General features: G+C 36.0%; 1 protein-coding gene across 1 annotated transcript in view; it reads left to right on the forward strand.

The window, feature by feature from the left end:
- Window positions 1-27,712, forward strand: part of NT5DC1 (5'-nucleotidase domain containing 1) — a 125,916-nt gene that overhangs the window by 23,620 nt on the left and 74,584 nt on the right. The gene's annotated exons all lie outside the window — the stretch shown is intronic.

The raw sequence follows: 27,712 nt of genomic DNA on the forward strand, positions 1-27,712 counted from the left end.
AGAAGAAAAGTTTTTAGTGAAAGTACATAAACACTTCCATAATCTTACTGCCTCTGTCTAATGCTATAGCAAATGAAGGATGAAGTCCTGGTTCCTTCAGCATAAGTGGCAAAAATCTCACCAAAGTTGAAAACTCCTTTTTACCTGTAGCCTTACAAAGAACCCTAGTGGTAGTGAGAATGCTGTCACTGGTCCTTAAATATTAATCCTCTTCCCTTCCCTCAGACAGAAAAGAGTCATCCTGAAGAATTTACCGCCAAAACCAAAGAGAATAAAATGAAATTGTGACATACCAAAATGTTGTGGAGCTCCAATGCAGAGTGGTAGAGGAGGTAATCCTCCTCTACTGAGGAGTTCTTCTGCCACTGGTGAATGAGCAGAAGCTGATGATTTCAAGTGCCACCCCTGAGTATTTATCTGGTTTTCTCCTTAGCTGGGTGACTGCTGGATATAAGCTCCTCCCCCAAAATCAGTAAGCAGTAATTACCTGTGTGTGTATAAGTGTGTTTTTAGGGGTGGGGGAGAGCTATTTTGGGCAGTCATCCTAGACTCTCTTAAGGGGTGTTTTTTGTTAGTTTTTTTTCTAATTATTTTCTTGGATTTCTTATTGTTTATGAGATTATATTGCTCATAGCTTGATTTTTCTAAAATTTTTTGGCCCCTCTGTTTTTAGAATTGATACAGGTAACATTGGGAAAAATCAAGAACTAGGAAGTAAGGTTAGCAATTCCAAGTATTCATTAATTTTTCTGTAAATGTTTTAAGGAAAGACCTATACATTCTGAATTTCGGTGAGCTGTTACTTTCAGGAGTAACTGCGCTAAAGTTTGTAGAGATCATTTATGTGAGTAACTAGAGTCTATTTATGTAAGTAATTGTTCACTGAGATAAAAGTGAAGAACTTCAAATCAATTAAGATGTTAATGAGGGAGTTGTCAGAGAACCTGATTACTTTTAAGCAGTTATTTTAGGAGATTATCTTCATGTGGTATCTCTAGACTTCAGTTTTGATGTTGGAGGTATACTACTACACATATAATGCAAGTAATGTTTCTGTATTATGAAATCTTGAAATACAAGTTCACCTTACAAAATGAGAACTTCATTGTGTCCGGTTGTAACAAACGTAATGAAATCCACACTGCTTAAGTTTGCAAGTGTTAGCATAGAGTGATGTTTGGGGGTTTCAGTTTAGTAAATTTAAGGTAACACTGGTTTAAGTGTTGGTGGACCAAACCTGGCTGTGGTTTTAGCTTTTAAGAGATTTTGTTACACCAGTCTTGCTTAATGGACTGTACCCACAGATTGCAACTTCTTTCTTTTTAAAATAAATCTTACAGTAATTCAGCATCATTTTATTGACGTACAGTACTAAATAGCCAGTAATTCTCAGTCCTTGAATTGTTTGTGACTCTGAATAGTCTTTTAAAACTGAAGGTCAAAGTAAGAGACAAGAAACAACTCTTCTGATTAAGGATAAAACTGTACAAATAAATATATAGTACACTTTGCTTCAAGAAAAAATACCTACATATAAATTTTCTGTGCATTAAAACTCTTTTGCCAATTGTAGACTTCTTTGATACTCATATATGGTATTCAATTTTGTAGGAGTTATAGGAATACTAATAAAAAACGTGTACTACTGTCAGTTCTCATGCATGGTAGGTACAGAAAGAATATCTGTTGCTGTTCCAGCCAAAAGACTGAGCTGGTGGCCCTGAACCCTGTGGCTATCCTGTGGAATGACAGGTTAACGTGGACTGAATGTTACCTGCTCCATGTCTTTTGTTTAATTCCACACTCTTCAGGTTTTTTGGCTATTATGTATTATGGCAAATATCCTAGAACACAAGTTACTGTACTGAAAGGGACCAGTGGACCATCAAGTCTGTTCTGCTTCCAATTGTGTTAATACCTTTGCTTACTAGAGGACTGGATTAATGTTTTAACTTAAACCGGTGCAATAATTTATTCAATGTATTGTTGAACAGTTCTTCTATTCTTCTTCCTAGCCATCCTCTAAACACAGTTCTTGTACTATTTTGTAAATTACCCTTTTCGCTGCAAAGGTCTTCAGACTAACACCTGCTTTCTCCATAAAGCTTGTATGCCTGACCTGGTCAGTGATTTTCAGAGAGTATGCATATCTGAGATGGTATTTCTACTCCCCACTTATGTATTCAGTTTCTTTTAGTCTTTCAGGAAAAGAAACTGTCCTCCGTTTTTTTTTTTGTGTAACTTCTCAAGGTGCTTTATTTTAAAAATTAGCCTCTATAAACTCGAATGAGAATCCAGTCATCCCCTTTTGACAGAGGTAACAAATATATGAGCATAAAGTTTATTTCATCCTTGAAAAACACAACTACAGCCCCTTTTTAGATTCATATAAATCTAAAAATAGCTTTTGATTTTTTAAAGGATTTAAATATACAGCCCTCAGTGGGAAGTGTGGTTGTTGCTAAATTGACAATATTTGGTTAAGAACAGCAGGCGACAGTTTCATGCACACACAGTTTTGTGCTAATTTCTTACCTAATTCATAAATACCCCCAAAGCAGGCACACTTATGGCACAAAAGTACCAATAATTTACAGTGATATTTGCCAAGCAGCCTTGCTTCCTGCCTTGGCTCCCTCTAGACAGGAAGGTGAATAATCTCTGTGTGTGTGTCTGCGTAAATAGGGATGATTGTGGGGTAAAAAGGTATATACAGGCAAACCCGTTGTCCTTGTGATTAACTTGAGCCCTGCCCTATTGTGCTATCTTATGCCACTTCTTTGGCTTGAGGTTTTGTTTTTTGTGGGTGTGGGAAGTTGAGGGAGAATTGGAATTCACTGCTTTTGTATGTTTTCTCTGTTGCTGTGGCTATTTCATATTGGCAGAGCATTAACATGCATTTAGTGCTAAGTGTGCATATGAAAGGTGTGCTGTAGTATGTATTTGCCCTTGCAAAAATACATGCAACAGACATACTTGTGTGTATCTATTTACAGTAAGAAAACATTGTAAACTAGGAAGGTTATTTGCAAAGCTGTTTTCAAAATACAAACCTTTGGATGCTTTTGTTTTATGGTTACACATTTAGAAAATTGTTGTTGCTTGCAAATGAAGGTGTCTTCACTCCCTCCTCCCCACAAATGCAATAGTCAGGAATAAAATTTGATCCATTCTACTACTTCAGAACTTTCTTTTGAATAGTGTGCTGGCTGCATCTTCCCATTTAAAGGTAGTCACATTGTGGCAATGCAATAGCTTAAGTCCTAAGCTTAACTGCAATAGAAAGACTACAAATAGTCTCTTCAGACCACATGAATGGTACTGAAGTCAGAGCCTCCAGTGCCTTTTGTAGCAGTCTGCAGTGTTTAATCAGATTTGCTGACTGGGTGTTCAGATTGTTGTTGAATGTTGCTGGAAAGCATGCACTTGGGTATGCTTTCCAAAACTACTCTTTGCTTCGGTTTCTTACTCCAACAGAGTCAGTGGAAACACGTGTAACGTGGAAGTGACGCCATGATTTGGGAAATGGCAACTGACTGTCGCCACAACCCTGCAAGTTGCTCACAAAATTACTTGAGTGAGTCCCACAATAAGCAGCTGCTTACAAGAAGGGGCATGGAACATCTTAATTAAGCATAAATTGTAGTAAAACAATTAACAGCTTCCTGTCATGCACCCTTAAAAAAATAAAAAAAAATCAAAAGCTAAGAAGCACTCCAGAAAAGGTTGTGCTAAGTCCTTGCAGTAGCTGGGAACTGGCCAGTTATGTTCTTGATGTTAGGGATACTCAGTGTGAATATATTTATTGTTTTGACTTGTAATATATGATCTTAATTTTTGCAGTATCTAAGCAAAAGCCATGAGCTTAGTTTCAAATAACGAGTTCTCTGAAAGTAATATCTCACAGCTTTAACTTGAAATTTGTCTTATTTTTAATAATTGGCCTTTAGTCTTAATCCTGCCTTTTTTCCTTCAAATTGCTGTTATGGATTATAATTACTGCTTATGGTTAAAAATGGTACTCAAAGAAGCTGGTCTGTGGAGGGCTGTTTACACCCTTTATTTGCATAAGTAATCTCAGTTGTGAAGAAAGAGTCATGAATGTGCCGGTGGGAGATTTTTTTCCTTTAATTTAAAAAGTAGACTGAAAAATGGGGACCACTTTGTTATTGATGATATAAAATCAAAACACAGTCAGCAACAGGACACAGTGCTTTTGCTGCTTCTGGCTGAGATCCAATTTTCTTACTTGCTTGAAGCAACCTTGAAGAATGTCTTAGACTGTGACAAGTTTTCTTCCATTAAAATGCTTGTACCCAAAACATATGGTTCCTTTGGAAAGGACTCTAACAGAAAAGGACTCTTAACAGCTTCTAGCACCATCGCTGGTGATTGAATTCTCCAGTCTCCAATTTTAAGTTTTCAAAGAAAGGTGTTTAAGAGTTTCCATGAGCAGTTTGAACGCCTGCCATGAAATTAAAGGAATAATTGGATTTCCTGGCTTGGGGAATGCTTTATGGCACTTGGGAAACTCCTAAATCATGTCAACTCCGTGGTTTAAAGCTGTCCTCTATCCCTTTCTGTTACACAGTGGTGAAGGGTGTTCTCATCTTCCCATGATAGCAGCCAGGTAAACCCTCAATGGTAGTGCAGAGCAACAAAGCGTTCCACTGAACCTAACAAGCCAGACTAGTACAGAGAGGTTTTAGCTTTTTATTGCCCACATTTATACGGACACAAAGAAATGGGAAATTGGAAAATTTGTTGACTCGATAGCTGTGGGAAATCTGGTTGGTTGTTTTTTTTTTTGTTTTTTTTTTGTTTTGCTTTGTTTTTTTGTTGTTTTGTTTTGGTTTTGTTTGTTTTGTATTTATTGTGACATTCTATTTACATGGAGGGTATTTTCTACTGCAACACTAGCTGCTTGGACTGCACATGACTAGAAAACATCTTGGTAAAAGAAATATTTGCTAATTGAAAAATAATTAAGATTTATTTCGAGTTTCAGAATGTTTGTTGTCTTTTTTAATTAAGAGGTTTGTTGAGGTAATGTGTAGGGCTGTGCAGCCCTATCTGTATCCACATTTTGAGATATAATAAATAATTCTGTTTAAACAAACAAGCCAAACGAAACTTACTCCTACAGTCCGGTTGTACTCTTTTTATAGACTTTAAGTCCTTATACTCTTTTAATACTTGTAATTGTGGTTGAGTAAATGTCCTCCTTTCAAGTAGTAATGGAAAGATGGTCTGTATTTTTTCTGGCACTGCAAAACTGACTGCTTACCAGTCTGTTCTGTTCTCCTCAAGTAACTGTTGATCACAAGCACCCTACTTAGAATAGCAGTATATTTAAATAGATGACACCCAGTTAAATATTTATAGTCATATTCTGGCTGAGTTAACTTGCAGGGACACTGAATAACTATGTTGAAACCTCAAGAGAAGATGTTTTCCAAATAGCTTATAGAGAAAGCTTTGAGACTGACATGAATTTTTGATGAAACAGTCCTCTGAGACAGATAGTATTATTGATTATTGCTTTCTAACAGCACTACATTGTTTATCACCATGTTCTCTAGACTAGTATAAAGATAAGACAGTCTTCACCCACCTTAGATAATTTCTGGTAACTGAGTAAAAGATACCAAACAGCAGTACTAATTATTTATTTGAAGTGTTAAGAATTAATTTGAAACTCCTATTGGATATGTGTGTTTAATTGAAAATCAATCCGTTTCAAGATACTGAAAGCACAAAGCTGCGTTTATGTATTGAATATTCATCCTTTCTTTCACAAATGCATTTTTGATTAAGTAGAGTAAATGTTTAATCATATTAAGTTTTGTATTTTCACTAGTTCTGTTTAAAAGTACTGAGATGCAGCTGATCACAGGACTTGCATGGAGAGGAAGAGTGGGAGTCTTTCATTAACTTGTTGCACAGTTCAGGAAAATAAAATTTTCAGAAACCTGGTCACCGAATAGACTGAGTAAATGCAAAGATTTTGCTCTGAATTTTAACAAGGAGGTTCCACAAAACTCCTTCTGGAGCTACTTAAACATAACCAGATAAAGAGGTTTCCAGTTCATTCTAGCTGAAGATGCTCATTTTCAGCCTTCTGGTTGATGTTTATTGTACTCCTAGTTGTGTCAATGCAATGGTTTATGAAGCTTTTCTTTAAGAATTTGATTGGATTAAAATCAGTCAGACTTTCCTGGGAGTGATGGAGGATGGAGGCTTGTTTTCTGTAGGTCCATGCCATTTCACAGTATGTTTTAAATTATTTTTAAACATGTTAAATAGATCATTAGTCTTTTAAAGTTACTCTAAGTCTTCTTTCTGTTTTAGTAAGTACCTGATGTTCTTTTTTAAAAAGAGCATTCACGTACAAATATGAATAAATATGCTAAGTAGTCATATTTTCCCAGTGAGGAGTGTTTTTATTAATTTTTTTTAATTCATGTTCTATTTTTTCACTGATTTTTATTAGATTATTTAATATCTTTCTTTACCACTGTACTTGCTGGACGCAAGGTTTCTGTCAGAGTGCCCTAAACCACAGAGAATAAAGTAGAAACCATTGAAAAAAAGAGTGAGAACCACTTCTACTTTCCCAAAGGTGAAAAAGTTCATGCAGCTTCCTTTGGTATCCCATAATTAGGGGAATCTGCCAAATAGTTGGTCAAAAATAGGTGTAGCTGAGCTGCTTTTTCAAGTGTACCCACTGGAGCATGTAGTCAGCTTGCTGAATAGTCTCATTCATTGACTATACTACCTGCTGTGGTTTGGGCAATTGGCACGGAGTTGTTTTTAAACTTGCGTGTTTAAAAACAGGTGCCAAAGGGGGAAATCCAGACTTTTACAACCAGAACAAATAAAAAGTTGTCTGAGTTCATTTAAAAATAAGGGATTTGTTTGTTTTATTAAGTCCGGCATTTTAAATATTGTTGTTTTGTTTTAATTTATTTAAACTGAAACTTTGAAAAATTATTTTAGCGGGTGCATGTGCATGTGGTGGGTGCAAGTCCTGTGAGCAGTAGTTGAGGAAGCTGAAGTTGTTTAGCGTGGAGAAAAGAGTATTGGGTGAGACCTTATTTCTCTCTACAACTACCTGAAAAGAACTTAAGAGTGGGTTCCAGTAGACTTCTTTTCCTAAGTACAGAGTGATACAACAAGAGGAAACAGCCTCACATTGTGCCAGGTTAGATTGAATATTAGGACAATTTTTTTTACCAAAAGGGTTGTCAAGTATTGGAAAAGGCTGCCCAGGGAAGGGGTGGAATCACCATTCCTGGAGATAGCTAAAAGACCTGTAGATGTGGTGTTTAGGGACATGGTTGGACTTGGCAGTGCTGAGTTAATGGTTAGACTTGTTGATCCTAAAGTCTTTTGAAATTTCTCTATAATTTTTTTGTATTCTCTCACTTATGCAAAATAAGCTTGAGTCTGTGAAGCCTAAGTGTTCCTGATGATTTTTAATAGACTGGTTTTCATTTCAATTAGATAAAATTGAATTTTTACAAGCATTATATTGTCACAAAGGAGAGTCATAATTACTTGTTTTTAATAAAGTGCTAATGCAGTGTCAGCTTTTATTATTATACAAAACCATGGCTACAAAGTTTTATAGGTGACATTTGCTGTATTACCTGACTCAAATCACAGGTTTCAATGTCTCCTGTAGGACATCATCTTCCATAGGTGGAAAATCACATGAAAATGAGGAATTATCTTTTTTTATCAACTTTACTGGTAGGCTTTTGCATTCAAAGCTTTGAGGACCAAAAGAGAGACTCATATGTGAAGCAAATAGATACTTTCCAAACTACTGATACAAAAACATATGGAGATACCAGGAAAGATAGGGACTTCTAAACTCATGACAGACAACCTGCCCAAACTTCATCCTGTTTCACATGGTGGTACTTGCTGCCCTTGCTGCTACTGTACTAAATGGTGCAAAAATAAAATTGAAAATTGGACTCCTGCTGTGGTGATGTGAATTGACCTCTGCACCCATTGATAGTGATCTCCAGAGATCACAGGTACTCCACCAGTGTAATTCTGCTGCATACAATAGTAAAAGTGGGGATAGGAGATGGGCTAAGGATGGAGAGACTCATTTATCCATGTCACATAGTCCAAATCGTGATGTGGATTCTGTATTATATGGTTATCTCAAGCAACATCTCTCATTAAAAATTGTTGAACTTTTGGATTTGTCCCTCAAAAAGCTGTAGGTTCCAGTTTGAGACTTACTGTAAGTATCTGTCTGCAGAGGGGAAAAGTATTATATGATGATTAGGGGGAGGACTTTTTAACAGTAGAAAATAAGGGTTGCTCTAAATTAGATTTCAACCAAAAATAAGTGTGAAATCTGGGAAGCTGTGGCTAAAATGAATGCTGTTATTTGATATGGTATCTATGTTAGTGTCATCACATCACTTAACATTAAATCTGGTACATTCAATTCAATGGTTCTATTGCCATTGTATGGCTTATCCAATTAGTATCTGGTTATCCTTTCTCCACTAGAAACAAGGCAAGGTTCTATCTTTATATTTGCATATTTGCAATCTCATTCTGCATGCTAGCTTTCCCTGTTTTTTTTTTAAAGGTACTTCACATTTTTCCAACAATAGACTTCAGCATTAGATTTAGATGTAGCAGATTCAAAAAGAAGCCTTATATACAGAAGATCTATCTGCAAATTAAGTAGGAGTTACAAGAATGAGGTTTAGAATTTGATTTTTTTGATTGAAACACTTTATTTATTTATTTATTTACCAGCATGATCAATTTTTAAATAAAGCTGAGAATTTTGAAGCAGTCTATTTCAGGACATAAACATAACACTGTTTGTCTATTGAAGTACTAGTTCACCAAGACTGCATGTTAGGTCATTCAGACAGAGTTTATTGTTTCAGAAAATAGACCTTCTGTGTCTACAGAGCTGAGGTGGGATGTATTTGCTTACCTACGTATTAGTAAGTAAAAGTAAAATTCAAACACTAGAATATTTTTCTCCTGTTTCATTTTTATACCTGTTTAAATCCAGATCTTTTCTGGTATGTCCTGTGTACATAAATTGTATTGGGTTTCAGAGTTGGATTCCACCTTTGGCTGTGCTGATGACCACAGGATGTTTACATGAACTATGGCAGACTTTTCCCTCTGAGTCTTTCCTGCAGTGCTATATCCCTGAGACGCTCAAGTAGTTTAGAACAGGGGGTTTTGTTTGTTTGTGCACCTCTTGCAGGTACTTTAAGGGAAAATATATTTAGGGTCGTCTTATAGGGAGTGCTAACACTTGGAAAACTGAACTGGCAGGAGTATGAGCAGAATTTATTTGATATGTGAAGTAATCTCTGGTCAACCTTAAAAACTATTTAAGGACATAGGATAATTTTACTACCTTTACCAATTTCTAGAGATTAAAAATGTCAAATAAAGATAAGGGGAACCTTTTTATTGACAAAGCAAGATCTGTTTTACAAATTTAATTGGAATAGTGGACACAGTTTTGTCACATTATTACTAAAACTGATTGGGAATGTTTAAACTTCTAGTGGATCATCTATTAGAAGAAGAGAAAGACCTCACTGTAAAAATTCAAATTCTCTAAGAAACAATCTGAAGTTTCTAGAGAATTTGATTAGAAACTGTCAGAGTGATGCTACCTATGAATCTCACAATTAGGGCTAAGTGGTCTCTTGGGAACCATTTTGGTTTCCAAGGAAATCTTGGAACTTGGTCTTGGTCTTTTGACAAGGAAATGTTGAAAGTAGTCATAGATGTAAAGGACCTGTTTCTGTTGAGACTTGGCAGATTCAAGATTAGAGAGCAAGTTAAAATTCTTTAAACCATTTTTCTATGAAATGATAGTGCAGGATGCACTGCCATCCAGCTGTTCTGATGGAAAACTGTCTCATGGTGTTTGTTCAAACTTATGGCACAAGCCTCTCTTCCAAGCTGTTAAAATGCTCCTTAGAATCCTTCATTCCTAAGTTACCTGAAGGATAAGTGTGATACCTCAGATGCAGGTGCATTTTTGTGTAGTAGTTGGAAGAAGTTGGTTTGCATACTTGCATACAACTGCAAAAAAGTGATGATCAGCAAGACTGTGTTTTGGAGTTATTTTATGGCATACATCTAAAATGTCTACCTGAAATAAAGCATGTTTTTTCCATGTTATACTAATGTTCAGAAGAGGACTTCAGGCTGTCCAAATCTCAGCCATCAGTTTATAATCAAGACCTGATGTCACCTAATTAGATTTCAGGTGACTGCACAGTGCCCTGTGAAGTAAAATACTCAGTTTTTGGCACTGGTTTATGCAAATGTGGATCAGGCCTCTGATGTTTTTTCAGGGACATATATTCCCTAAGTCTGTACCTATTTAACAGAAAATGTATCTCTAAACAGAGTTTAACAACAGGTTCTGTGTTTCTGCAGGCCAAGCTTATGGCCCATCAAAGCTTAATCAGCTCCCTATACCCCTACAGCGAAGCATTTTTCCTTGACTTCTGCAGTTATGCCACATGCCTGGAAGGCACATAGGAAGCATTTCAAGTTTCTGTTCTTGTGCTAGGAGGGCAAAATAGATGTGGTTATATTCTGCCACTGCCTCTTACAAAAGAAACAGGGTCTGTTTCTTTTGGAGAGTGTTCCATTAAGCAGCTAAGTAGGTGTGAGATCTTGACACTGAGGGTGTAGATAAACTCTTTGTGGCATTTAGCTGCCAAACTCTAACAAGCCTTTATTGTGCAAATACAATCAGAAATTTGCAATAATTGCATACAGTTTCATGGTAGCATCAGCTTGGATGTTTTGCACATTATACCACTATGTCCCAAATTCCAAACCTAAGGAAGAATTAATGCCTTGGAGCTGTTTTGCAAGATGTATGTATAGGACTAGGTTAGAGACTTCTTTTCATGTTTTTATTAAAGGATAAACAACCAGTTTTAAACAGATCTCTCTGAAAAAGCAAAAGCATGAGGTTATAAGAAGTTGTAGTTGTTGCATGTATGAGGCATTGCAGTTGGACTGGTGAAAATTTGGCAGCGTTTTATATGAAGACCTAATCCTGATGAAACCTCACCATTCACACTGAAGATTAATTATATATATTTCCTGTTATAACATCCTGTTATAACATCCTGTTATAAATGCTATAACCTGTTACAACATTTGCTTTTTATTTTTGAAGACATGGTATTTCTTATTGTTATTAAAAGCTGTTTGATCTACAAAAACTAGTATTGAAAGTTGTATACTAACACTCAATTGCCATAAATTAAAATTAAATCTTCCCAAGGAAAAAAACAAACAAACAAAAGGAAGAAAAAAAAATGCAAGTGTTTACTATATCCTTTATAGTACTATAGTTTAAAGCCTGATAACTTGTATCACTTGTTATCTCTATGTTGTCTCTCTCCTTATTGGTAACTGTATCCCTCTGAGATCCTCTTGCCAAATCGATGCTAGGAGTAAGAAACTAATGCTTTGGAAAAGTTGAAACTCGTAACTAAACTAGCTTCAGGCTTTTCAACTCTTCCCAGAGGCATTGCTTTCCTTCTTCATCTCAGATATTTATTAAGTTTTCAATTGGAGAACCTTTTAAAGATGAGTACTGCAATGTTCTTGGCTCTTTTTGAAGAACAGTGGATTTCTTTTAATTTTTTTAAGCATGAAAAACAATGGCAAAGTCAGTAAGTACTGGTTTTTTAGATTCTGTTTTCCCAAGGTCTTTCATTTGTTTTTCTTCGTCTGGAACAGAATGTTTGCTCTGAATTTCAGTTATTGTAATTTTAAATGACAAAAAATTTAGAAAAACTTTCTGAATTCTCTGTGGTTTGGAGCCAATTGGACTGTTATTATTACCTTCCTGTGTATATCAGAATAAACTGTAGAGGACTATAAATATGTTAGAGAATATCAGTGTATTTTTTGGGGTGCATCCCATGGGAATGCTTTCTGAAACTGGTTGGTCATTACAACATGGAAGTACAGCTAGAAGATTAGACTTTTATAACATTGCATATGTGTGCATATTTGATTATTTTTAGGACTCTTAGGGTTTTTTCCCCCTGTACTTTGTTTCATTCTGGATGTTGTGGTTAGGTAGGTATTAAGGATTGTCATGATTACACAGACCTCCAGCTTTTCTTGGTGTCCTCTTGACAGGAACCTTGCATGCCAAAGGCATATATATAGTGGAAAATAAAACACTGAAAGGGATTTGAGTACTTGTGGCTATTGCAGAGAGTGCTGTCTCACATCAGTAAAACTGATTACTACAGAAACTGCTGCCTGGCTAGCCACCACACATTTTGGCTTAAGTTTTGAAGGTGTTTGAATTGCTCACAAGATTACCTCTGTTTAGGCAGTGCAGCATTGAAGCCCATGTCCCAGATAGCCTCATGCTGGGTGAGGCATCCTCTGAATGCCACTTTATTTATAGAGGCAGCTAACTGCTGTCCTCAGATGAGGCTGGAGATAAAAATTCCTGATTTTCTCTAGTGACTGACTGATGTATTCTGGCACTCAATAAACTGTCAGTTAGAAATCCATTTTTAAGTATCTGATTGTGTCCATTACTTATGTACTTATTATATGTATTATTATTCAATACTGAATGCTCTTATTGCCTGCATCTCTCTGCATCTGGCCCTTACTGTCTGATGATGATGAATGGCATCCACTCCCCATAGGCAGAACCAGCCAAAAGGACTAAATCAGGCCAAGTGCTGTCCACATTTTAGTAAAACCTTCGTAAAATGCAATTGTAAGTGCCTTCATTGATGAAGGATAATAAGATTGTACAGCTGACTACCTTTCTATTGTAGTTCTCATTTAGAACATTTAGACAGTGGAAGATAGGGTGATTAGTTTCTTTGGACTTCAGCATGATGTTGGGTAGTAGGTTTGCAGTTTGGGGGGGCTGGTGGTTATAGAATATAATTAATACTAAAATAATACATTTTAAGAATAGCCCCTTTTCCCTTTACTGCTATTACTGCTTTTTTTTTTTTTCTCTCAGCCTGTCGCCTCTTGGAAGTTGCTTTCCAAAGTTGGCAAAATGGCAAACCATAAGAAAACAACAAATGAAATCTGTGTTGCTTTCAGACAATCCTTGTTCCCCTTTTCAATATCACATCAGGATGTGTTTTTGCTCCCTTTAGAGCTGTAGGATTTCTTCTCCTGAAGACTTTCTGGGCTGTGGAAGTGGATGTAAAGGGAGAAGACATTTGCCTTGTAACTAGAAATGTGAACACAGCACATTTCCTACATAAAACATGCAGGCAATACGTATAAAACTGAAGGCTTATCTCAGTATTTCAGTGATTTTTTTTTCTATGCATTTCTTTCCAATTTCCATATCTTTAGCTTTGTTCTCTGCTTCTCAGTGTATTTGATGCTTCCTCTTAGTATTATGTTCCCCCTAAACTGTTCTCCATGGCGTGGGTGGGGGCATTGTCAAGCAGGGGCTCTGTGGAGCCAAGCAGCATAAGTAGGGTGAGTCCTTTTTTAAAAAGTAAGGCCAAAACAGAAAAGGAAATACATTTTTAAAGCTGGCTAGAACACTGTCTTTAGGTAGGAAGAAACTGCTGCACTGTACAAAATTTTCTTGCTGCAACTTGTCCAATCATGTTGCATTGAATCACTGCTTTTAAGTAGAAAAATTTAGCTAGAACATAATTAAGGTGATACTTTGCTTCTCTTCGAAAGCTCTGTATACAAAGCTCTGCATTTAGTATTAGACCACCAAAAATTATAGGCTGTCCATTGACTCACTTTAAAATATATTCCTCTAAAAATGCAACCTGAGACAAAATTCAGCCATCCTGAAACATCAGACAGAATCACCATCTACTCTTGGTGAAGGCTTTGGATTTTCTAGTTACATTATTATAATTTCTGTCAAGCTGTCCAAGAGCAGAATTTTCAATCTGTGTCATCACAAATACCATATTTTTCATTCAATAGAACCAAAGATCATCTGAGTTTGAGTCCTAGCCTGGACATGCTGCATAAAAAATAAGCTTTAAATTTCCCCTTCATTTTGTAAGTATAGATTCAAAATGAAAAACCTGCTTCTTGGCTCTTAGCTCCAAGAAGCTGCAGAGGAACTCAGGCTGGTGATGAAATCCTGCTGTGGTTACAGCCCAAGAATGCTGTCCACTCCATCAGATCAGGTTTGGAATTCAGGGCACTTCTCCTTTGTGTCTGTGAACTTGAAAGGAGCTTTTTCCAGCAGGAAACAAATACGGACATTTTTATGATATGCTACTTGTTTCAAGTAGTTGCTCAGTACTTGTTTTCTTCAAATTTATTTCAACTCTTTGGGACTGAAGAGTCTTCTTGCTATCTGAGAAATCACTACCAGGTTTCCCAATAATTCTCTGGAGTCTTGACATGTGTCTACAGCTTATTCTCCCTTGAGCAAAATGTAATTTTAAAAATTTTCAGCATCTAAAGCCAAAGTGGATCATTACAATAATTCATTCCTACTGTCATTCCAAAGAAGCTTGACCAGTAGCTTCTGTTTCTACTCAAAGCATATCTTCAAGGACATAACATTTTATCATAGCCTTTACATAGCTGTGGATTACTCTGGTTACTTCACAAACTGCTCCTGATCCTGCTTCACACCACAGAGGATAACTCCCTTTGTTATCACATCATTCAGTTGTCTGTCAGGAGTTTCTTTTTAATCTCTCTTTTTTCTTTTTCCTTTTTTTTTTTTCTTGTTTGTATGTTTTTTCTCTGCATTAGAGTGTTGTGCAATGGCATTTTAGTATGCAAGGAGCTATATTAACTTGTTTTGATTTGGGAGAATCTAAGCATCAGGATCTGTGATAGATGGCTACTACAGACACAATCTCTTCTACACTTCCAAAAGAACTTGATTTATTTTAGTTTCCTATTTCGAGAACATCTTTCAGTTCAGTGGTTTTATTTTCATGTCTTGCTTTTTCTCTTGATCAGTTTCCTATCCTGTGATCTTCCTGCTTGTTTGGATATGTTATGAATTCTGCCTTTTGAATAGAGCACATACGCGCCAATGAAAACATTCATGCATATATATGCATAAACTGCATTATATACATACTAATTGTATAATAGACTTAAACAAGCAAAGTTTAAAAATGCACTTTTTCAATAAGACATCTTTTTTATATATGGATATGAAAAATTATCTAGTATCTGCTAATTTTACTAATTTAATTCCAACACAATTTTCAGGCCATATACAAAAATCATACATTTTCATTACAGAATACTAATTAGTTTTTGAAAATTAATGTAAAAATTAATCAATATAAAATTATGAAATTACATAGAAAATGTGTAACCATTTTTTTTCTAATCTCTGATTTCAACTGGTTCCTGACTTAAAAATTCAACTTCTAATTCAATTTTTAATTAACATCCAAGAGATATCTATCAGAATTAGGTAAGCTGTAGAAAAGCTTTGAAAGCTTTGTAAAATTTCTATTTCATGTTTCTCTGCAAGTTTCCTTATCAGAGGAGGAATATTCCTTAAACTGTTCTCAGTACTTTACTCTTAGGTGCAGTAAAATCTTTACTTTTTCAAGTGTCTTTAATTTCCTATTTTCCAAAGTAGTTTTAAACACTGAAGTTATATTTTGAGAAATATTAATTCATGCTTTTATGTATAGAGCTCAATTAACCCATGTTATGCATCAGACCAGCATTCATCTCTTTTGGAAATGATGGGGACAGAATGACAGACTTGTACTGTTCACCAGAGCAAATGTCTGGACTGGTCCCCTGCATCTCTAAGTAGAGTCTGTTGGATCCTAATTTCATCCGTATTGACAAAAGTCCTGCCCTTGTCAAAGGTTTTCTTTTGGGGTAGTCTGCTAAATCAGTCTGAAGTGTATCTTTCAAGCCAGAAAATTAAACAGGAAAGGCTAAAGTAGAAATAAGGCTGTGACTGCAAATATGAATCAACAAAGGAAATCTGGCAGGCCCAAACCTACATGACTTCGTGAAGCCCTTCTGAATGTTTCTGTTGACAGATGCATGACTGAACTTGCATCTGGCAAATCTTGCTGAGAGACAGCAAAGCAGCTCCTTTTTTGTTGACCAGAAGAGTGGTCAACCCTTCATAAAACCCTTTCTGTGACTTTCCAAATGTACACAAGTAAATTTGAGATGCCAATTTCTATTTGTGTCCATGGTAGCAGGTTGTACTTTTCCTCTGGCTGTCATTTATTAACTTTTTATGAGTCCTGCATTACATCTTCCATGCTAATGTCTCATTGACCCCATGAAGATTTGATGTACTTGCATTTGGGTTCTTGACAGCTTGTCTTTTCTCTAGAAGCTGCAGCTTTACAGAAGGGTGCTCCTCAGCATATTTCATGCCTCTGGCAAGCTACACAAAGTAAATTCTGCTTTTTTTTATATTTGAGCCTCTAAGCACATCAAACATGTTTGTACCGCTGGCATCAGACTTTTGCAATCCTGCAGAAGCCAACTGGATATGAAGCAGGCCTTTACTGGAAGCTGTATGACTGTCAAGAGTGGTGCAGCGTGGTACACTGCTAGCAAGGGGACATCCACGCTAATGCAGCTTTGTGTGCAGTCAGACCAAGGGTGTAGTCAGAGTCTGGTTGCACCTGCCTGCATAGACACCATTGCTGTGTCAAGCAAATTGTGTAGAACTGCCAGTTCTGGTCACCTAAAAGTAAATTATCAAGTTACAGCAAAAAAAAATATTTATACTGCTGCAAAATACAAGGAGAGTGGAAAAAGAACATGGCTGGAAAAGAGGTTTTTTTTTTTTTTTACATAAAACTATTTCCATCAAAATGCCAGAGCACACAAAACTAGGTTTTGGCAGGAGCCTCTTCCACGCAGCAGTTCTCTGTTGGATGTCATGGGGAAAGTGGCTTTGGAACTGGATGAGTGAGGAGGCTGGAAATCCTATTGTGTGTGCTTATGATTTTGAACAGAACTTCTTCCTTCTGAACTGCAAAATATGGCAGTTGGTATGTGGCTAATGGTCAGGTTTGTAACAAATATGCATAACCAATTATGGAGTATTCCATGAAGCAGTGGATCCAGAGAGAACAGCTTTGGTGTCTGTTACAGTGTGTTCCTAGAACTTCATTTGGTGATTGAGCGATTTTAAGGAAAGTGAAAGATAAATCCTTCCACACCCATTGGAAAAGCAGATATTTTCCTTTTAGCAGAGAACATCTGTTGTAGTTAAACTTATGTATGAAATACTTTTTTTCTGGGAAATCAGAGCAACTGCTGTTTTTACAAACAGTAAAGACTGAAGAGATGACGAGTACTTATTTATTAAAGGTCCCCTTCGATTATAGAATATAAACACTTCTATCAAAACATTTTACCTTTAACTTTTCTCTCAAGGTAACATATGAAATTACCATATCTATAATCTCTGACTCACATAAATGTATAGAAAATAAGAAAGAGAACAAAAACATAACAACAAAAATGACTACACAGCCTCATTCCCGCAAAGAACTCCAGAGCTGTTGTGTTTCCTCATTTTAAACACATACAGTTTGTATTAGTATTCTAGAAATGTAGGTGTATCAAAAGACCTGCTTTAAACAGCAGACAGTGCGAAAAGCTAAATATTTGTGTAAGTGACATTAGGTAGTATTAGTCTGCTGAAAAGGCTAGTGCAGATAATAGTGTAAGAGCCACCTTCTTTAGCTTAAAAACTGACTCATGCTTTTAATTACTGATTCAGCTGAGCAGGTTCTGCTTACAACACACAAACAGTCCCACAGAATTGCACAGACTGCTCACATGATTCAAGAAATTATTATCTTTTTGGTTAATGTGGTGATGCTTTTTCTCCCTCCAAAAAGAAGATCAAGAGTCACAGAAGACAGTTTAACTTATGTTTGAAAATGTTTGGTGATCTACTAAATAGAAGCATTATTTTGGGGCTGATTTATGGCAGGAGGGACCTCCAAATACAGATTAGGAGAAGTAGTGGCATCTACCAGAGATATTTTAAGACAAATTTTGGTACTTAAAAGTGAATTGGATGAGAATTACTTTAAAAAAAGTAAATCCAAGCTAATGGTTCCTGAAAACCTTTTAACTTTTTCTAGCTGTTGTAGTTCGATAAATAGGTGTGGTTATGCATCAAAAAAAAAAAAAAAAAACGTGGAGGATCAGAAAAAACTTGTTTGAGGACCAATCACAGCTTTGATACTCATGACATTGACTACAACTTGGTACTTTATGCTAGCCTGACTTAATTCAGTGGATTTGCCCAAAGTAGGTATTGATCAAAAAAAGTAAAAAAAGGTGTCTAAATTGTTTAGTGCTGCTATAATTAAAAACCTAGTTCAATCTGTTGATTTCCAGTTCATCTATGCATAGTTTTTACCTTGTCATGGATTAGTAAACCCTTCCAAATTAACTTAAGGGAAATGTAAAATAGTGATTTACAGTGCTGGTAATTCAATGTGAGAATTGAACTGTTGTACCTTGAAAGAGCAACAGGGGCAGTTATATGCAAGATTTCATAGCTTTTATGTGGATGAAGATAAAATTGATAAGGCTGATGAAGTGAACTGTTGAGAAATGTCATTCTATTCCTCTGTAACTCAGTTCCCTTTGTCCCTCACAAATGGAAAGTAATCTCAGTAATGTTTTAAAATCTGGGGTACTTTTTAAAAATCTCTTTTTTATGCCTAAATACTTTTGTTGGAAAAACTTTAATATCTTTTTCCTGAAAATATTTTATTTCCAAAATGTTAGTTTGCAAAACTTAAATTTTGGAGCTATATTTCGTATGTTCTTCATTTCTTTTTACTAAAAACAAATTAAATTTTGCACATATGTATGTGTCTATGTGTATTTATGGTAAGAAAGACAGGAGGACAACCTTCAACCTGGAAAAGGTGATAGACTAAGAAATATTTTCTCATCTCTGATTTAGCCATTCAAAGTTATGGTCAACTAGTAAATTTCTCTTTTCAAACAGACCTTTGCTAGTTAAACACAAGGTGTTTGCTTTGGCTACAGGCCCTTCAGGCAGACGTGGTATGAGAGGCAGACAGTGCCAAGTTAGTTGAAAGGTCTGTTAAAATATTTGAAAGTGGCCAAGGAGGAACAATACTGCTTATTTATTTGAACTCTTAAGTATTAAAATATGGAACTGTTTTCTGTGGTAGTAGAGAAAACATACTTTTTCCTACCTGAGAATGCTGTATAAAATAGGCAGATGTCGATTATTTGTAGACTTAAATCATTATCTTCTTATCCTATTTAGGGATCCATTTTGTTTATTTAACAATTTGAAAAAATATAAAATTCATATTAATGCTGAGGATGGAGAAAACGTTAACATTATCAACAGTTGTTCCAACTTAGCCTGGTTTTTCTGCAGCTAGAATGCAGTTATTCTTTTGTTTGCCTGAGAATTGAGTCCATAATTGCAGCTTAAGTGATCTGCAAATAGCTTTGAATTTGTAATCTTGATGGATAAGTTGGTATCTTTGTCATTGTATTTTGAGTTTTAACCTAAAAGTTAAAAAATGATGCGATGAAATAGAGAAAAGTATGGTTTTCACAAGGCACCTCATAAAAAGAAACAAGGCATTGTTTTGAAAACCAAGTAAAACAGTTGCACTATTTATCCTTTTATCCATCTTTATCACAATAATGTACCTTTCATCTCTTGTTAATCTCTTTTCCTTCTGGTTTTCCTAATTTTGTCCAGATTATAATTTTTTGTTATCAGCAATGTAGTTCATTACAGCTTTTTTTCCGTTTTCCATATGTAGTCTATTTCTGTATGGTATCACATAATTACATATGTAATTTTCCATTGTCTTTTCATGCCTGCTTAATTGAAAAATGGAAACAAAGCATATGTTTTGTAATCCATTTGTCTACATAGAGTGAAAATAGTACCTTTTTGGAATTGTGTGTTGAGCACTTTTATGCTGTTGTTGCAAATATGAGAAGTTTGCCCCTACTTCCATTGGTTTTAATTGTCAAAGGTTTATGTGCAATGGCCAACAGACATTATATTTTGATGAAAGCAGAAACATTAACTCTTTTCCAGAATCAGAAGAGCAATGTGTTTTTGAGAAATAATAAATTATATGAAATTTTGCTTTAATTTGGTTCAGCCTAGCACTACAATTTCTCTGTGTGACTTTTGAACACCTTATGTCCAAGTTACTGTCCTTATTTCAATTGGACAAATACGTGTAGTGAACCAAGATCTCCGTGAATGTAAAGAAGTTTTGCTTATGGCAGCACATCCCAGCCAGCATATCAAGGCAGCTTCAGCACTGTCCAGTAGCATTCATGTATTCATCATAAAAAATACTCCTTGTATTCTTTTTCATTATCCTTTCTCATTAGAGCAAGAGAAGTGAAAAGAGATTTTTTTCATATTAGGTCAGCACAGGGGACAAACAAGCAGGGTTTATCTTCCTGCCTCCAGACTCTTCTCTTAAAGGAAGAAGTATTTGTAAAGAGTAAAAATAATACATACCTGAGTGCTAAAAGTATTCTAATATTTCTATTTAAAACCAAAGGTGTCTCTGAGCAATTCCCACAGATACAACATTATGGTTACCTTTAATAACTCAGCCTACAATTTCATATGTAAGTGTTCAGTCTAGCACAGAAAAGGTCATCTACACAGGACAAGAGCGAAACTGCATATGGATTTACTCCTTGCTTGCTAGAATAACATATTCTTTCCCTTTTTTTCCCAGTGACTATTCTTGTGAGTAGTGCTAGTCTAGCTCCTAGGAAAAGGGGGCTCACGGTTTAACTGGTAGTAGTGTCATTTGTTGCACAAAAAAAAATAAATTTAATAAGAAAAGAACAGAAACCAAAGGAGATAATATCTTCAGCTTATGCAGCATTTTCTAGTTACTTTCCATATTTTAAAAGTGTTCCATCCCCTTTTCTTTGTAATGTAATGCTGCTTCCTAATTTAATAACTTTCAAGATAATACTTGGCCTAAGAAATGACTAGAATAAACCTAAGAAATCTGTAACACTAAAAGACATTTTTGCAGAAGTTAACATCTAAAATGCCAAGAGGAGGAGTTTCTTCCAATTTTGACATCTGTCTCTTATTTTTAAGCAATGGCTTTAAATAATTTCACAGATGTTACAGCATTTTTATAAAATCCATGTTTTTATACCTCCTAAATTGTATCCCCTACATTTCTGCAAGATATGTACTTCTTTCTTACTCAGTAAACCTAAATTTTTTCCCCCTCACGAACTGTTAGAATCATTGGGATAGTTTATGTTTGTTTCCAAGGGCAGGTACTTGGAGGTTAACATTTTATGTGTAATATGTGCTACTGTAGTCTGTCAGTTCGAAGTAATTTGGAGGCACAAGGATAAACTACATGTGGATAAAGCCCAAATCACAACACTGATTATCATCCTCCTATTTCTGTGCTTTAAGTCTGCAACACACCATGTTATGAATTATCTTGCATCAAAACAGCAAGGTGTGTATATGTGCTTAGTAGTCTATGGTAAATGTGGAATTATGTGAGTAAATAATTGTCTTTATAGGTAAAGCCAGAGTTTCATCTACTTGGCTGCTTGCCACCAAGCTTCTCTGCCCTAGCTCTGTCCTTTAGCCCCACTCCTGTGTTCTCCTCATTTCCTTCTGCCATGTGTGGCAGTTGTCAGGTTCTCCTGGGATCTGCTTTAGCTGAGATAGCTAAAACTGTCCAAACCTTTTTACTGGTTTGTTTTTCTTCCATTCTAGAAAATTGAAAGAGCATTATAGGATTGTTCCATCAGAATTAGGTTGAAAGGGTGAGCAGAGGAGGAACAGGTCCATAAATCACTTAGAAAGCTTCACAGTCCGTATTTTTAATTCAGGTCTTTGACTCTAGCTATGAACACTTTTTGTCGTTTGTTTTTTTTTAACCTTCACCTTGTGTATGAAGCAGAGACATTTGTTGCCTCATGTGGTTAAAAGTAAACTGAAGTCCTGAAAATGATCTGTGTTGCAATTTAGCTTCTATGACTTTAGAAGGTTGATTATATGAGTGCACTCTAGATATTTGAAAACTTTGGATTACTTAGTAGTTTGAGACATCTTGAATTAAACTGTGATGTTCTGCAGGAAATCAAACTGGTCTTGTTCAGATTTATAAAGGTTAGTTACTTTCAAATTGTTTCATACTGGTAACCAAGAATGGAGAGATGTGTGTGTTGTGGGAAGAAGTCAAGCATTTTTCATGTCTTTGATTTTGAACATTGGGACACTTTTTCTACCAGAAGAGCGAACCAGCTTAATTAACTTCAATATTGTGTCTTTTCCTTTGCAGCTTTTTTAAGGAATCTGATACTTGGGTAACAAGGATGTAAAAGTCTTACTTCAGTGACATAGATGATATTTAGAAAACCTTGCCCTAATGGCTTTATTTTTTTCTAGTTTCTTCCATGAAATGAAATAATGACTATTATTCACTGCCCATTTTGAGAATAGAATAAGATATCAATCTCTATTCATCCAGACCCCAAATTAAGAGCACCTGCCAATTGCTGTGTATTATATTTGCACATACACTGCCATCTGGAGCGTGGCAAAACAGAGGATTACGATGTCCTTAATGCCACCAATCTGGGTGGCCATCCTAAAAATAACCAGGCTGTGCTACTCAGGGTAATGCCTCAAGTACATTGACTTCAAGCACTGCCTATTGCAGTCATCACTGCCTGCTACTTTATAATAAACACCAGGCTATCATCTAAAATAGAAATTAATCACTTTATGCTCATTTTGTTTGTGGCTGCTTCGGGGTTGATCATGGCTTGCAGTTTTGCTCTCCCTGGCCTATTCTGTTGTTAAAAGAATGCACTGTGTAGAATCTTTTTTCTTTTACCTGTTTGACTACATTGTGTGGGGTTACAATCTCTGTTATTCAAATATATATGTCCTTTGATGCTGGGGCAGGAAACTGTGAGCAGTGGTACTTGTGAATTACTACCTCCCCAGAATTACTACCTAATTATAGCCTGAGTCTTAAGAGATTATGTCCTAATTCATCACTTAGTACAGGTTTAAAGCTTGTCTTTGCAAAAGGCAGACATTCTTAGTTTGGGGTCTAGATGTTTTCTGTTTTCTCCAGCATCGTCATTATGCTTTGTTTCTTCCTTGGTGTAACAAGGAAAAGGCTGGAGATCTGCAATTTCTCATATTCTTGCAGAAAGTCACCAAGTTTGCAGAGGAGCTGTTAAAAAAAAAAAAAGATAGAGGGACACCAGAAAGCAAGCACTTTAATGAAAAATGTTGTCATGTAAAAAAGATGTCCAAAGCCAAACAGTATTTGATAGAGTGATGTTAATTTGGTAATTCCTAAACATAGCTTCATTTAAGGTTAATTTATCTATGTCTATCCATTCCATAAATATATTAGAAGACTTTATTCATTATGTCCTCATACAATAGCTTAAAGTAAATTGAGAGCATAGCTCGAATTTATAGTGCACTGTAAATGAGTCAGGTCCTGGCAGAATAGAAATATAAATGGAATTCTGAAGTTCTGACTCATTTATGCCATCATACACTTTGGAGATCCTTTAGGCTACCAATGGAAGATATGCTCAATCTTTAAAAATTGTATTCAATAACTGTCTGCTAAGGGAAAGTAATGCTCTATCAGCACTGTGTTGAGGAGAAACAATATTGTCTAGTACATTCCTCTCTCACTCTATCCTGTATTATTAAGGTTATTCCCTGCAATTTTTGTCACAAAATAATTACAAAGTAATTTGGGGCACAGCTATCAAAATGCTTAATTTCTTCTTCCAAGCTGTTTTTAAGTGGCAGAATTATCAGTTTTCATGGTAAGCCATGCTAGTCTCTTTTGCCAATCACAGAGGCTTGAATCTTGGATTTTAGGGATTCCTGGTACATCCGTTTTAAAATGAAGGAAGTAATTTTCTTTGTAACAACTGCTTAGCTCTTCTGCACAAATAGAAACTTGTATGTCACATTTAAAAATACATTTGTTTGTTTTGTGTGCAAAAATGTGTTTAAAAGTAAGTGCTTAATGCTATGTGAAGACAAAACCAAATTAGGCATAAAGGAAGGACATTTTCTTTGGGATGCTGTCCAGCTTTTCTTTGATTTTAGTACTGCTCCTGTCAGTATGGTCTATGAGGATACGTGTGGGGGTTTGGCTCATGGTCAGTGTACAGATCTTTGCAGGTGATGATTACCTGAAGCAGACCTCTTGAATCTTCCACCTCATAATTGAGGAGTTTCTAAGAACTTGATGGGATGTGAGATGACCTGACTTGAACAGATGTCCTCAAAGAAGTTGTCAGCAGTTACAGAACTAGTATTATCAGTCAGACTGCAGATGTCTGGAAAATAGACTTCATTGGCTATTCTGAAGCACAAATCCTAGTATTCAGTCTTGAGCCCTGAATCAGCCCAACTAAGGTGAGGGACATGCCTAACTTCAGAAGCATTGATCACTTTCTAAAAGTGTCTTACGTGGTTTTATTTTGTTGTACAGAACTGAAAACACAAAAAGTAGTAAGCATGTTGGGAAATACTGAGTAATTCCAGTGTCATGGGCTGCAAGACCAGTCTGGTGAAAGGTGTGGTTTGTTGTGTGCAGATTTCAGGTGCAGTGTGGAGTTGGAGGGAGTGGATCAGGAAAAGAATAATTCCGGGTGGGAACTTGGAGGCACAAGCTTCTGTGGGAGAGAATTTAATGGTAGCACCTCAGGGGAGATGCAAATTTAACATTGGGACATATTTTATGAAGTTAGTCAAGTACTGGAATGGGCTTCCTAGAAACACCATCAGTATCCCAAACCTGTCAGTTTTTAAGAGGCCTGTGAACAATGCCCTTATAACATGCTTTAACTTTTGTTCAGATCTGAAGTGATAAATCAGTGGACTTAATGATCATTGTAAGTCCGTTCCAGCTGAACTAATCCAGTCTAGTCTAGTAGATTCTGGTCTATTCCAGTAGGATTGGAAGATAACTGTATATAGGAAAAGCAAGAGGGTTTGGGAGACCGTTAGGAGAGTGGAATTTTTGGAGGCAAAGCATTGGCACTCTGGGATTGGGAAGATTAGATTTGTGAAGAACTGGAGCAAAAGATTTAAAACCAGAGGCTTTAGCAGAGAGAAAAGGAAGACTGTAGAGATAGATGGGAGGCTCTGCAGCAAAATGGACCAAGCCAACATCAGCTTCTGGTACCAGAGGCAGTTTTCCTCTCCCAGACATATGCATGGATTTGAAATATCCTTGCCCTGACTTTCTGCCTTCATAAAACCCTATCTTTTCCATTTCAGAGACTTTTTTATTGAAACAAAAATCAAACAGCTTTATGATTCTGATTTTCCTTGGATAGCAAAGTTAACGAACAAACCCAGCATTGGCATTCTGTCCTCACTCCTTTATAGAAAGTCCATGAACCATAATTAAGAGCTGTAGCTGTGACAGCTTTTGTGCTTTTACAGATGTGCTTTGGGGCATGTTGGTTTATGTGTATCCTGGTGTGTAAGTTCCTGCGTGAGAATAAGATGCATCTGAGAACCTCTGATAATGAAAGCTATAGTACAACTGGGTCAAATGTGTTTAAGTAAATGTACTACAGATACAACACAGTCAAAACTAAAATCATCTGCAAGGAGCTTGGGTGTGAAGCACACTTGTTAATACTGAGCAAGCTAATTTTTCTGAGTCGTCACCATGAGTTATTTAATTTCAGATATGAAGAAGGTGTTTTACAAAGATAAGCCCATACCTTCAGTTTAAAATATGAGCTGTAAGATAAGGCACAGAAGTTCTATTGGTGGCTTCCTATGCCAAATCTTGGCCCTTCTCTATTAATGTATAACACAGTAACTCTCCGATAAGAGGATTTTTTTACTTTACTGAAGTGAGTACTTTGAAAATATTTCAGTTTAGTCTAGCTGTTTCCATAGATTGCAGCAATAATAGTTGGCATAGTAAGGGTCATCTGGAATATTCATTGAAAGTTAATTTTTGTCATTTCAAAGGACAGTCTTCAAATCTTAAAATTTAAGTAAAATGAGGCAAACACCATGACTAGCTGCTGAGAGCCTAAGTTCAAAGTACTATTATGGAGTAAAATTTATTCATTAAAAATTACTGTGCAGACTGTGAAAAATACCTGAAGCATTCTCTCCCCCTAAAAATAGAATAAATCCCCTCCACTTTTATGTGCCATATCTGTTCAAATCTTGTTTAAAGGAAAAAAAAGGTAGAGACAGTTTTTCATGTAGCCTCAGTTTTAAAGCTGTGGTAAGCTCCTTCCCCCAAATAAAAATGATTGTTTTTGTAACCCTCTTCTTACACTTTTTCCTGCAGATGCATTTACAATGTATTTAAACAAGAAGAGCAGACATCAACACAGATGAAAGAAAATTAAGTATTTGTTTTCAATCTAAGTTTTACTGTTTTTGTGCAACTCACACATTTTACAAAGCTCAAGTGGTTTTGCCTGATGCTACTCTAAGTGTTACAAGGCTAATTTGGAATATTTTAAGCAGAAGTCTTTTGAACGCACAGGAAATTTTCATTGTTAGTAATTTGTTAAATGATCAGGCTAGTAAAAATCTAGCATATGATTAATCTGGGAGCCAAGTAGTATTTTTTTCAATTGGTTTAACAAGTAGGACAAAACCCCTATTCAAAATGCATCGCCTTGGAAATGTGAGTGAATTACAGCAGAAATACTTTTCTGATTGTGTACATTGCATGGAGGAATATTTAAAGCATTTGAAGGCTCAGCTCAGCTAAATCATTCTGCAGTTCAAGTACTGAATTTAACATGAGTGGAATACTTAGTGGTATTTTAACCTTTTGTATAATTTTCCAGTACTTGAATGGAATGTCTTTTTCCAACTTACAGTAGTGTTAGTTTCTCAATTATTCAGTGTTTGCTATTATAATTATAAAATATAAGCAAAAAGCAGCCTATTTTATGAAGCATCTATAATCAACATCTTTCTTTTTATAGAAAACACAATGGTTGAAGGGAGAGTTGTAATTGTTACATATTTTAATCATTGATATAATTTCTTTTTGGTGTCCAGCTAAAGTAATTGGTGTTTGTCCTACCTTTTAGTTGAATGAAAGCTGTCCCTCAATAGAGGGAGTGTCTGCTTGCCAGCTGTCACCGAAAATCCCTGCTTTCTTAACTCGGATGTGCTCCTCTTGCAGCAGTGATTCATAGGAGTGCTCAGCAGGCAATTCAAAAGAGTTAGAAGGAAGCAGTCTTCTCATTTAGAAACCCTTTTTTGGTGACTTTTGGACTTTCTAACTTATTGAAAAGCTGAGCTGAATCATACACTGGCTACTGACTGATGGGTCTGCCTTCTGATTCACTTCCAGGAGAGAATAATTTTTCGTTTTCCAGCAGAAAATGATTGCATATGAGAGGTGGAAGGGGATTGGGGATTCTCACTTGTTTAAGCTCCATGTTCTCATTTATCTGTGTTAAAGAAGAGCATGAAATTCATTTGACATGTCTCTCCAATGGGATGGGCTTTTTTTGAGAGAACAAATTCCTTTATGTTCTGTAACCAATAAAAAATCTGTCTTATGAGAAAAAGTTAGAGCATTTTCCTGAGTTTTTCAGTCTATTCATATTCTTGTAGCAAAACTCAGATTTTAGAAAAGGGAAACAA

Source organism: Cinclus cinclus, chromosome 3, assembly GCF_963662255.1.
Source record: "Cinclus cinclus chromosome 3, bCinCin1.1, whole genome shotgun sequence".
Classification (NCBI taxonomy): Eukaryota; Metazoa; Chordata; class Aves; order Passeriformes; family Cinclidae; genus Cinclus; species Cinclus cinclus.